Raw genomic sequence first — 13,732 nt, forward strand, 5'->3', positions numbered from 1 at the left:
TCCTCATCTACCCAGTATGTTTGTATTAAGTGTTGATATTGAGGCACTGTGTGTGGGGTGCAGAGGTGAGCAACGGACACTTGGCATGTGTTTGTGGAGTTCCTGTGTGGAAGACAGGCATGTACATAAAGTATTTGCAGGTGATTATGAATGCTATGAAGGAAAATAAACTAAAGATCATGATAAGAGAACACCATGGTTGTGGTTGTGAAGGGTTTGTCATGAGTGGAATCAGAGTTACGAAGTTAATAATAGTTCAGGTTGAGCAGTAATGGGAGGCTCGTGGAGATCATGATAAATGAATGGATTTGACATCTAGCTGCAAATAGGATTTTCTGATGGTGTGGATTTGGTGATGAGGGAAGAGCAATCTACTACTATTAAGTTTCTGGCTTCAGCAACTAGCTTTTTTTTTTTTTTTTTTTTTTAAACCTTTACTGATTTTAGAGAGGGAGAGAGAGGGACAGAGAGATAGAAACATCAATGATGAGAGAAAAAAAATCATTGATTGGCTGCCTCCTGCACGTCCCACATTGGGGACTGAGCCCGCAACCCAGGCATGTGCCCTTGTCTGGAATCGAACCTGGGACCCTTCAGTCCGTAGGCCGATGCTTTATCCACTGAGCCAAACCAGCTAGAGCAACTAGTAGCTTTTATAGGAAAGACCGAGAGGCAATAGGTTCATGGGGAAATTAAGGGTTCTGCTTCAGGCTTGTTAAGTTTTAGATATCTCTGAGGCATCCAAATGGAGATGTCATATAGGGATTGGGAACAAAGTCCAAAACTTAGAGGAAAGGTTTGAAATTAAGAGATACATTTTAGAATTATTTGCTATGTTATTGGGATTAATGTGTGTGTGTTTTCTTAAATTTATTTTGAGAGTTTGTTTATTAAAACTGGGGACAGTGAAACAAAGGAAGGGCTTAGCATAGAAGAAGCCACAGGAGAGAGCCTGGGTGGTGCTCTGCGTTGGCTCCCTAGAAACGTTATGGGAAGGGAGCCACGCTGGGCTGCAGGGGCTCACTGAGAAGATAGTCACAGTGACAGAATGAGCCAAGGGCGGGCTGCTGTTAGCTCACTGAACGGTCTGAGGAAAGGGCGCCTTCGAGGCAGGTTCAGGGGGTGAGCCCAGGATGAGTTGCCGCTGCCTGTTGCTCCCCTGTTTGCAAGTCTCATGGGACCCTTATAGCATAGAAGAGAAAAGTAAAGATGTGTGCCTGAGAGGGAAGAAAGATGTGGGAGTGCTCCAGAGAGCCCACATCATTGGGAATTATATGATGATGCACATATCCATTTGATCTTTGTCCCCATTTCCTGCACAGAGCTCTTAAACCACTGGAAATTTTTAAATGATAAGAGTGATAAAGTTGTCTTGATATTCCTAATGAACCCCTTTTGGAAAGCACTTAAGGATGGGGGCTGGTTACCGGGGGGGGGGGGGAATCAACAATGTATTAAAGGGTTGGAAATTTCTGTACCCCTCCCCCCAGGAGAGGGGGGCTGGAGGTTGAATCAGTCGCCTGTGGCTGATGATTTACTCCATGCATGCCTAGGTAATGAAGCCTCCTAAAATCCCCAAAGGGGAGGGTTCGTAGAGCTTCCTGGTAGCGGAACAGGTGGAGATTCAAGAGAGTGCAGTCCTCCGAGAGGCAGGGGAAGGACTGTGCTCCTTCTCACATACCTTACCCATCTAACTGTTCTTACAGATCCTTTATAATATCCTTTATAATAAACTGGTAAGTGTAACTAAATGTTTCTCTGAGTTATTGAGCCCCTATAGCAAATTCATTAAATCGAGGAGGGGGTTGTGGGAACCTCTGATCTCTAGTAGATCAATCAGAAGTACAGGTGACAGCCTGGACTTATGATTGGCATCTGAGATGGGGGAGTGAGGAGGAGCCTGAACTGAGCCCTGAACTTGTGGAGTTTGATGCTATCTCAAGGTAGATAATGTCAGAATTAATTGCTTGGTGGTGTGGAAAAAATACATCGGAATAGATGTCAGAATCATAATAGCATAAAGATAATATTCATTTGGTTTATCATTTAAAAAACATTTACTTTCGAAATTATAGACTCATAAGGGATTACAAAAATAGTACATAAAGTTTCATGAGCCCTTCACCAGCTTCCCCAGTAGTGACATCTTACAAACTTTAGGACAATATCAATACCTGGAAGGTGACATTGACTGTGCTATAATACTGTTACCTAGAATACAGATCTCAGTTTTCATATGCACTCGTGTGTGTGTGTGTGTGTGTGTGTGTGTGTGTGTGTGTGTTCAATGAAGTTTGATCCCATGTGTAAATTTAATAGAAATATAGAACTGTTCCCTCACCACAAAGGAACTTCTTCATGCTACCTTTTTAATAGTCATCACTGCCCCTGGTCCCATTACTATCTGTCCTCTGACAACTACTGATTTGGTCTCCATCTCAACTTTGTGATTTTGAGAGTATTATATAAATGAATGTTATATTCATTTACAGGAATCCTTTAGATTACATCTAAATGTAATATTTTGAGATTGGCCTTTTTCAGGAAACATAATTCCCTGAGATCCACCCAAGTTGTTACATATATCAATAATTATTTCTTTTCAGTGTTGAGTATGAAATCAATAAAAACATTTAAAAATATATCAGTAATTTCTATAAAGTAGAATTCTTACAAACATGCTGATCAAATGCTGAAAACGAGAATTTGTTAACAACAGCAACAAAAACGTCCTTTATCTGGAAATTTTAAAAACTATTAAATAAGTTCAGGGTGAAAGGGGACTACAAACTGGATATTACAGAATTTTTTTTAAAAAAATATTTTTATTGATTTCAGAGGAAGGGAGAGGGAGGGAGAGAGAGAAACATCCATGACGAGAGAGAATCATTGGCTGCCTCCTGCACTCCCCCTACTGGGGATTGAGCCTGCAACCCGGGCATGTGCCCTTGACTGGAATGGAACCCGGGACCCTTCAGTCCTCAGGCCAAAAGCTCTATCCATTGAGCCAAACCAGCTAGGGCTTAAGAAGTAATAACAAGGAAAACACTACATGCCAGACTCTAGGGAATGCATTTAAGGCAGATATCAGAGAAAAATTTATTAGCTAAATGTTTTTATCAATAAAAAACAAAGAATAAAAATAATTAAATTTCAAGGTCAACAAACCAGCAAAAGAACAACAAAGTAATCTGAAGAAATCACAAGGAATGAAATAATAAAGATAAAAGCAGAAATTAATAAGAATGAAATAAATGGTGCTGGGAAAATTGGACAGGTACATGCAAAAAAAATGAAAGTAGGCTACCAACTTACACCACACACAAGAATAAACTCAAAATGGGTAAAAGACTTAAATGTAAGTCATGAAACCATAAAAATCCTAGAAGAAAACAATAGGCAATACAATCTCAGACATCTTGTGTAGCAGTATTTTTACCAATATATGTCCTTGGGCAAGGGAAGCCAAGGCAAAAATAAACAAATGGGACTACATCACACTAAAAAGCTTCTGCACAGCAAAAGAAACCATTAACACCCCCTTTGGTGTGGCTCAGTGGTTGAGTGTCAACCTATGAACCAGGAGGTCATGGTTTGATTTTTGGTCAGGGCATATGCCTGGTTTGCAGGCTCAATCCCCAATACAGAGTATGCAGGAGGCAGTGGATCAAAGATGTTCTCCCCTCATTGATGTTTCTGTCTCTCTCTCCTCCCTTCCTCTCTGAAATCACTAAAAAATATATTTTAAAAAAGAGAGAAACGATTAACAAAATGAAAAGGGAATGTACTATATGGGACAATATATTTCCAAAATATGCAGAGAACTTATAAAACTTAACACCAGGAAGACAAACAACCCAATTTAAAAATTGACAGAGGACCTGAATAGATAGTTCTCCAAAGAGGACATAAAATGGCCAATAGACATGAAAAAATGCTCAATGTCACTAATCATCAGAGAGATGAAAATTAAAACTACAATGAGATAATCACCTCACACCTGCCAGATGTGGAAACAGCCCTAGTGCCTATCAGTAGAGGAGTGGATAAACAAGCTGTGCTGCATTTGCACAATGGAATACTACACAGCTGTCAAAAAAGAGAGAATTCATCCTTTGAGACGGCATGGAGAGACCTGGGGAGTATTAAGCAAAATAAGCAAATCAGAAAAAGACAGGTACCATATATTCTCACTTATATGTGAAATGTAATGAACAAAATAACTGACAAAGCAGAACCAGAGTCATGGATACATGGAACAGTCTGAAAGAGATCAGAGGGCAGAGGGAGGAGGAGGTGGATAAAAGAAGGTGAAGAAAGTAGCCAAAGAACATATATACATAGCCCATGGACACATAAAACAGAGTTGTGAAGGCTGGGGAGGGGTGGCGATGATTGGGTGGAGGTGGGCAAAGGTGAGGGAAATGAGGGACATCTGTAATAATGTCAACAATAAAAAAGGATTATTATTATTAAAATAATAATTCTCATTATTATTGAGAATGAATAATAATTCTGGCCAGTGTGGCTCAGTTGGGTGGTTGGGTGTCATCCTGTGCACCAAAAAGTTGCTCATTAGATTCCAGTCAGGGTGCATGCCTGGGTTGTAGCCTCGATCCCCACTAGGGGGCGTGCTGGAGGCAGCCTATTGATACTTTGCTCCCACATCAATGTTTTCTCCCATTTTCCCTTCCTCTCTTTCTAAAAATCAATTAAAAATCTTTTTAAAAAAAGAATGAGGATTGCTCTAGCTGGTGTTGCTCAGTGGATAGTGTGTTAGCCTGTGGACTGAAGGGCCCCAGGTTCAATTCCAGTCCAGGCCTGGATTGTGTTCTCAATCCCCAGTAGGGGGCGTGCAGTAGACAGCCAATCAATGATTCTCTCTCATCATTGATGTTTCTTTCTCCCCCTCTCTCTTCCTCCCTGAAATTAATATAAATATATATTTAAAATAAAAGAATGAGAATTGAAAAATAAACATAATCCAAATCTTTTTTTAAAAAATAACAAAATAGATGAACCAGTTTGTTAATTTGATCAATTAAATAAAGGCAGAGAGGCCCGGCCAGTATTGCTCAGTGGTTGAGTGTTGACCCATGAGCCAAGAGGTCACTGGTTTGATTCCTGTGGGGTTGCAGGCTCCATTCCCAGTAGGGGGTGTGAAAGAGGCAGCCAATCAATGATTCTCTCTCATCACTGATGTTTCTATCTCACTCTCCCCCTCTCTTCCTCTCTGAAATTAATAAAAAATAAATTTAAAAAGGTGGAAATAGAAATAGGGTAGCATTGATGAAGAGGCGGTGACACTTCTGTAAGCATATCTTTAAAAAATTTTTTTTTATTGATTTCAGATAGGAAGGGAGAGGGAGAGAGAGAAGCTTCAGTGATGAGTGAGAATCATTGATCAGCTGCCTCCTACATGCTCCCTACTGGGGAATCCAGCCTGAAATTCAGGCATGTGCCCTGGCTTGGAATCGAACCATGACCTCCTGGTTCATAGGTTGATGCTCAATCACTGAGCCACACCAGCTGGACTGACCACAACTTATTGTATAGCTCTGGCTCACAGAACCACGGTAATGTTTCACATACCCGCAAGTACTGGTAAACAAAGAATTGAAACCATTTGGAATGTGGTGGAGGACCCAAAATGGAATAAAGCACTAGCAAATGGACATAAACAGTATTACAAATGAAGAAAATAACTGCACAGAAGGGTGGTGGTGGGGAGAACAAACGTAAGTAATTGTGGAACACAGCATACTGACTGGATTCTGAAGCCTAAAGACAAAAAGAACTACACAGACGCTGTAATGTAATTAGCTCCAGTGTTTCTCCAAGGGGAGTGAGCTGACAACAAGTCTATGTATATACTAGAATTGAACAAGTAGGGCCTGGCCAGGTAGCCTCATTGTTTAGAGCGTTGTCCTGATATGCCAAGGTTGCAGGTTCCATACTCGGTTAGGGCACATACAACAATCAACCAATGAATGCAAAAATAGGTGGAACAGCAAATCTCTCTCTTTCTCTCTCTCTCAAGTCAATAATAATAAAAAAATAACAGGTAACTGAATACATTGTAGATAATGAGAATTGGGTTTTTCACTGTTATACAAAAATTATAAATAAAGGGGGGAGGTTTATAAATTCATGGTTTTCAATATATAGATAGGTAAATAAATAGATTAAAAAGATACAGAAACATAGGTGTGTGTGTGTGTGTGTGTGTGTGTGTGTGGGCTAACACACATGTGGATGTTTCCTAGTCCTGTCTGCTGAGAGGATGCACCGCAGTCACCACAAGCATGCTCAGTGCCCAGACCCTGGTCTGTAAACTGTTCTCTGATAAAAGCGACCAGCCCTGCTAGAAGTGGCTGCTGCAGGGCGGGGGCAGGAAATGCAAAGTGAGCCTGTAAACATCTGGTGTCCTAAAAGATTGTTGAGGGAACAGAGAGCCAACATGAGGCAGCACCTCCAGCCACAACTGGAACAGTATAAGCACTAAATAAATAATGATAGAACTGAAATGTAACCCACAGAATAAGATATTTTGGGTCCATGCTGATATAAATAAATCTTCAACTGACTGACTGGCTGACTAAATAAGTAAATAAGAAGGTTCCATTCCTCACATTGGAGTTTCAGTAAATGAATGTGAGGGGAAAGAGAAAAATAGAGAATTCTTAGGCAAACACCACAGTAATAAATACTGCAGACAGGATCCACTGATAGATCCTAAAATTAGTAATTAGGAGAATAGCACTGCATAGTATCAAAATATCTCCCCACCTTATAAGGAGAAAAATAATTTTATAGTAAGAAACTTGGCAGACACCAGCTTAAGGGAGTGAGGAAGTCAGTCAATTTTTAATTTGGGGATTTCCTTAAAATATTGAAGTTTAATGTTTTATTATGAACTAGAGGCCGAGTGCATGGATTCCTGCACAGGTGGGGTCTGGCCAGCCTGCCCTTATGGGGGCCAATGGGCTGGCAGGGGGATGTGGGGAGGGGACGTGGGAGGTTGGGGTGGGGGTTGCTGATCAGGGCCCTGATCTGGCCAGTTGGCTGCTGCAGTGTGCGTCATAGCGACCGGTCATTCCGGTCGTTCCATCGTTTCGGTCACTTGGCTTTTATATATAGAGATATTTGAAGCTATCACGTTTTAGCAAGGAGCTAAATGGCTTTTAAGTAAGATTAATGATCTTTTATAAATCTTAGTACAACAGAAAGGTAAGGAACATTTTGAAATAATGAAAATAATGTGGTATGCAAATATTTTGCAAGGGATTTTGGAGATAGATGCTGTTGATAGTTCTGGTTTTAAGGCTAATCTAGTTCAATAATTTCACAACAATCTTAGGACCTAATTCTGGTGGAGAATATCCAGTGGAACCTCTGGGAAGCTTAAGGTTTTGTAGGCAATGTGAACCTTTGTAGAACCTTTTACTAATTGCAATTACATAACCTTGAGAGGTTACTGCAAAGTCTTGGTTTTATGTTTACATAGGAATTTATATTGCCTTTTTTCACAGGTTTGTAGCAAAATAAAGCATATTCTAAGGTCTTTTTGTTTGACTTAAGGAAATGATTATCAGTTGTTACTTTGAGAATATTGCAATGGTTTTTACTCTGAAAAAATAAAAAAGCAAGTAATGACAAATCTTGAGAGCATTCTTACTTCTGATCAATATATTACATTTTTGGAAAAGACTTTGTTCTTTTCTCATTATAGTGAGGTGTTACATATTTTATAACCCTAGCCCTGCTAATGTGAGAGGATATCAATTTACTTAAATATTAAATATGATCCTATCTAATAAAAGAGAAACATGGTAATTGGCGTACGACCGATACCCTTTTCATTGGCTAATCAGCGAGATATGCAAATTAACTGTCAGCCAAGATGGCAGCCGGCAGCCAGGCAGCTTGAAACTAACATGAGGCTTGGTTGCCTCAGTGACGGAGGAAACCAACGTTCCCCGCCTGCCGCTGCCTCTGAGCCGGCAGTTTAAGAAACTCTGTAACAAATACGCCCAACTTCAGCCAGCAGATTCGCAACATTGTATGCAAAGGCCAGAAACCTACTTTCAGCCGGAGGCCTAAGAGCTGGAGCCAAGCCTCAAGCTAAAGCTGGCCCAGAATTAAGAAAAAAAAGGAAAAAAGGAGCGTTTGGGAGCTTCAGTCACCCCCAGCCTGAAAACAGCCCTCAGCCCCTCACCCAGACTGGCCAGGCACCCCAGTGGGGACCTCCACCCTGATCCAGAACACCCTTCAGGGCAAACCAGCCGGCCCCACCCATGCACCAGGCCTCTATCCTATATAGTAAAAGGGTAATATGCCTCCCGGCACCGGGATCAGCGGAGCCGTGAGGCCTCCCGGCACTGGAATCAGCATGACAGGGGGCAGCGCCCAAACCCCCTGATCGCCCTGCGGCTCTGTGTGTGACAGGGGGCGGGGCCACAACCTCCCTATCCACCCTGCTCTGTGCCTGATACGGGGGAGCTCCCCCCCCCCCCCACGGGCCCCGCTCTGTGTGTGACGGGGTAGAGCCATAACCTCCCCATCAGCCCTGCCCTGAGTGTGAGAGTGGCGGCGCCCCAACCCCCTGATCCGCCCTGCTTTGTGGGTGATAGAGGGCAGCACCCCAACCCCCTGATGGGCCCTGCTCTGTGCGTGACAGGGTACAGAGCCCCAACCCCCCTGATGGGCCCTGCTCTGTGTGTGACAGGGGGTTGCTCCACAACCTCCCCATCGACCCTGCCTTGAGTGTGACAGGGGGCGGCGCCCCAACTCCCCAATCAGCCCTGCTCTGAGCCCGACCAGGGGCTGCACCTAGGGATTGGGCCTGCCCTCTGCCACCCGGGAGCAGGCCTAAGCCAGCAGGTCGTTATCTCCCGAGGGGTCCCAGACTGCTAGAGGGCACAGGCCGGGCTGAGGGGCCCCCCTCCCCCCCCGAGTGCACAAATTTTTGTGCACCAGGCCTCTAGTTAAATATATAAATCAAAGGTTCACACAGTGATTCATGAACTACACTATTTCATTTGGAACATAAATAATTGATGTTTCTGTATAAATTTTTATGAAACAGGATAAGGGATCTTACTTTTCTCCTAAAAGCTCCATATTGTAACAAAGAATAGAGCCCAGAGAAATAATGTACAAGTTCACAGAACTCATTATTGACTAAGTCAGAATTTGAACCCAGTTCTTGAGATGTGGTGGGAATATCATGATGGTGCAGTCAGGGAGATGTGGTCTGTGAACTGAAGCTAGAAGGAGATACTTGGAGTTGGGTTTTACTGTTACATATGGGATCTCCTTATCTCCACTTTTCCTCTCTTTCTCTTATCATCTTTCATATTGTCTACTTTCTTTTCTCTTATGTTCATTATCTTTATTTGTGATATCACCATTATTTTGTGAAATTCATTTGGGAATAGAGTGATCTTAATCAGAATAGATTTCATGTATCAAATTTTAAAAACGTTAAAACATTTTTTTATCCATCCATTCAGCTGTGCTAGAAATCTTGATATCATCTTGAACTTTTCTTTACCCTCCACCTCTAAGTGTTTCTTGGATTCTACCCCTGAACTATTTTGCAAATCTATCACCCTTTTCCCCTTCACTTAGTCTTTCCTGGTTTCCAATGCGCGTTGTATCCCGATGGACAGTTACTAGCCTCCTAACGTTCCTCCTACTCTCTCTGTGAAAATCGATTCCTCTACGTTAAAGGGTATACAAGGTTGGAGGGAAGGCATTACATCTTTATTTTCACTAATTGCTAACTGAAAATTGGTATTTCCTTTCATTATCAATAAGGCAACAACCCACAGTAATATTAGCAGTACTTGTGACTTGGTCACCAATAGAAAGCACGTAGGTTTCATATCACATTACAGTTGTCGAAGATAACTTGAATATCATCTATGCCTATGATACTTTGACATACTTTGAAATTATAGCAGTGTTACATATATTTGCTATATCTTGTTATTTAATGTATCAATACGGCACATAAATTATATCACAGTTTTTAGATATTTTGATTACTCTGTGTCCATATAATTGGTTTTGTAATCCTCTTTCATTTTATGCATTTAAAATATTATTCTGTAATAAAATTCTAAAATTAGATAATGGTAATAATTGCAGTTAGTGTTTGAAAGACTAAAAAACAAACAAACACTGAATTGTAAATTTTGAAATGGTGCGATTTATGTTTGTGAATTATCTATATATATAAAATCCTAAGCGACTGTTATGACCAAATGACCAGAACGACTGGTTGACCAGTCGCTATGAGAGGGAAGGAGGAGTGGGGGAGGCAGGGAACCACGCAATGGCGGGGCATCGACGCGGCATCGGCGTCCAGCATCTGCTCCTTCCTCGCCTGGCCCAGCGACTGTTGCCTCCTCTCCCGACCCTGCCAGGGCCTTCGGGTCCCAGGCTAGAACAAGGAACCGGGGGTGGGTGGTGGCTGATGCAGCCCCTATCCCAGGGGGGCCAAGGGCCGGCTCCCTCCTTGGGGGCTGGCAGCCAACCTCCCGTGCCCTGTCCCTCCCGCGGCCCCTCCTTTTCCCTCCATCCTTTCCCCCAGGCGGCAGCCCCCATCAGCCTGGCCCCGATTGGCCCTGATCACTAGCCAGGCCTAGGGACCCCACCCATGCATGAATTCTTGCACTGGGCCTCTAGTAGATAAATAAAGCTGTCATAAAAATATTATTTTGATAATGGGTCCATAGCCTTTATCAGACTATGTATCTGTGGTACCTAAGGCTTGCAACCTCCTTCTCTTTGCCTGTAAATATATCCCCAGCTCTCAGTTGCTACTTAGAAAACTAGATACTTTTTCAAAATCCAGGACAAACATTCTTTCAATAAAGCCTCTTCCAACTTCCTGAGCAGTTCTTTTTGTGTGTTCTTAAAATGCATGTGTAGGTCTCTCATATTTTAACCCCACCGTTTATTAACTAGATTGATAGTCCCCTCAGTGTTTGGATCATGGCATGATATGTCTTTGTGTCCCTAGCACCTGGTATGATGCCTGTCACATAGTAGATGGTCTACTGAGTGAGTGAATAGTGAGGCTTTAGTGTGGCATAAGAAATACATTAGGCCCTAGCTGGTTTGGCTCAGTGGACAGAGCGTCGGCCTGCGGACTGAAGAGTCCCAGGTTTGACTCTGGTCAAGGGCACATGCCTGGGTAGCAGGCTTGGTCCCCAGTAGGGGTCCTGCAGGAGGAAGCTGATTGATGATTCCCTCATCATTGATGTTTCTATCTCTCTCTCCCTCTCCCTTCCTCTCTGAAGTCAATATATACAGTGGGGCCTTGCCTTATGAGTTTAATTCCTTCTGAGACCGAGCTCGTTAAGGAGCTCATTAAGGATCTCGTTAACTCAAATTACTCTGTCAACTCAATGCAAGAAATCATCAGACAGCTGGTATCTCAAAAAACTCGTTAGTCGGGACACTCGTAAGTCAAGGCCACACTGTATATAAAAGAAATACATTAGGATGTGAATGTTACTGAGGGAAGGAAAGAAGAATCATTTGCTGTTTTTTTTTCCTACTAAAATCGGTTAATAGTCTCTGCTTTCTAAAAAGTACTTAAGTGTTTTTTGCTAAGATCTTAATTTGGTCAGCAATCAATCATATATTCAAACGTATCTCCCTTTCCTTCAGGGTAATTAAAATTTAATCAGCAAAACTCATCAATCTGTCCATTTAAAATGTGTACATTTGCTCGGCTGGCGTGGCTCAGTGGTTCAGTATTGACCTATGAATCACGAGATCATGGTTCAGTTTCCAGTCAGGGCACATGCCCGTGTTTCTGGATTGATCCCCAGTGTGGGGCATGCAGGAGGTAGCTAATCAATGATTCTCTCTCATCATTGATATTTCTATCTCTCTGTTCCCCTCCCTTCCTCTCTGAAATCAATAAATTTATATTTAAAAATGTGTACATTTTATTGCATATAAAGTTTATCTCAATAGTCCTGGCCAGGTAGCTCCGTTTGTTAGAGCATCATCCCGTTGTGGGTTTGATCCCTGGTCAGAGCATTAAAAAAAAAAAAAAAAAAAGATTGTCAGTATAGCTCAGTAAAAAACTAGAAAAAAAATTGAGATAGGAAAGAGAAAAACATCTAAATGGCAAAATGACTGATTAATTAAATAACTGATGTAACAATGAAGAGAAATACTATAGTGTAGCACAAATTTGCAGCCCATGGGCTGCATGTGGCCCACAACAAATATTTTTGCGGCCCAGCCAATATAATGGTATGTAAGAAACATTTTTTTTAATTAAATATTTATTGTTCAGATTATTACAGTTGTTACTCTTTTCCCCCACATAGCTCCCCTCCATCCGGTTCCCACCCCACCCCCTGCCCTTACCCCCCTCACTGTCTTTGTCCACAGGTGTACGATTTTTGTCCAGTCTCTTCCTGCACCCCCACAGCCCCTTCCCCCCGAGAATTGTCAGTCCACTCCCTTTCTATGCCCCTGATTCTATTCTACTCACCAGTTTATTCTGTTCATCAAATTTTTTATTCACTTGATTTTTAGATTCACTTGTTGATAGATATGTATTTGTTGTCACTTTGTTGTTCATAATTTGTATCTTTACCTTTATCTTCTTCTTCCTCTTCTTAAAGAATATCTTTCAGCATTTCATATAATACTGGTTTGGTGGTGAGGAACTCCTTTAGCTTTTTCTTATCTGTGAAGCTCTTTATCTGACCTTCCCGTTCTGAATGATAGCTTTGCTGGATAAAGTAATCTAGGTTGTAGGTTCTTGCTATTCATCACTTTGAATATTTCTTGTCACTCCCTTCTGGCCTGCATAGTTTCTGTTGAGAAATCAGCTGACAGTCGTATGGGTATTCCCTTGTAGGTAACTGACTTTCTTTATCTTGCTGCTTTTAAGATTCTCTCTTGTCTTTTGCTCTTGGCATTTTAATGATGATGTGTCTTGGTGCATTCCTCTTTGGATCCCTTTTGTTTGGGGTTCTCTGCGCTTCCTGGACCTGTAAGTCTATTTCTTTCACCAGGTGGGGGAAGTTTTCTGTCATTATTTCTTCAAATAGGTTTTCAATATCTTGCTCTCTCTCTTCTTCTGGCACCCCCATAATTCGGATGTTGGTACGCTTGAAGTTGTCCCAGAGGCTCCTTACACTATCTTCATATTTTTGGATTCTTTTTTCGTTTTGCTTTTCCAGGTGGGTGTGTTTTGCTTCTTCGTATTTCAAATCTTTGACTTGATTCTTGCAATCATCTAGCCTGCTGTTGGATCTCTGTATAATATTCTTTATTTCAGTCAGTGTATGCTTAATTTCTATTGGGTCCTTTTTCTTATCCTTGAGGGTCTCACTAGATTTATCGAGGGTCTCACTAAATTTATCGGCAGTTTCTAGATAATTCTTGAAAAACCTTATAACCATGGTTTTGAATTCTATATCCAATAGTTTGCTTTCCTCCATTTCTGTCATTTGTGACCTGTTTCTTTGTCTCCGCATTTTGGCTGCTTCCCTGTGTTGATAGAGTGGCTTTCTGTGCTAGGTGTCCTATAGGGCCCAGTGGCTCAGCCTCCCCAGTTACCTGAGGTGGACACTCTTGGTGCACCCCTTTGTGGGCTTTGTGCACAGTTTTGTTGTAGTTAAGCCTTGATTGTAGTTGGTATCACTGGGAGGAATTCACCTCCAGGCCAATTGGCTGTGAGAATCAGCTG

General features: G+C 41.9%; 1 protein-coding gene across 2 annotated transcripts in view; it reads left to right on the plus strand.

Annotated features, from left to right (window-relative positions):
* Positions 1–13,732, plus strand: part of SHLD2 (shieldin complex subunit 2) — a 135,168-nt gene that overhangs the window by 66,520 nt on the left and 54,916 nt on the right. The gene's annotated exons all lie outside the window — the stretch shown is intronic.

This window comes from Myotis daubentonii, chromosome 13 (assembly GCF_963259705.1).
Source record: "Myotis daubentonii chromosome 13, mMyoDau2.1, whole genome shotgun sequence".
In the NCBI taxonomy this organism is placed as follows: Eukaryota; Metazoa; Chordata; class Mammalia; order Chiroptera; family Vespertilionidae; genus Myotis; species Myotis daubentonii.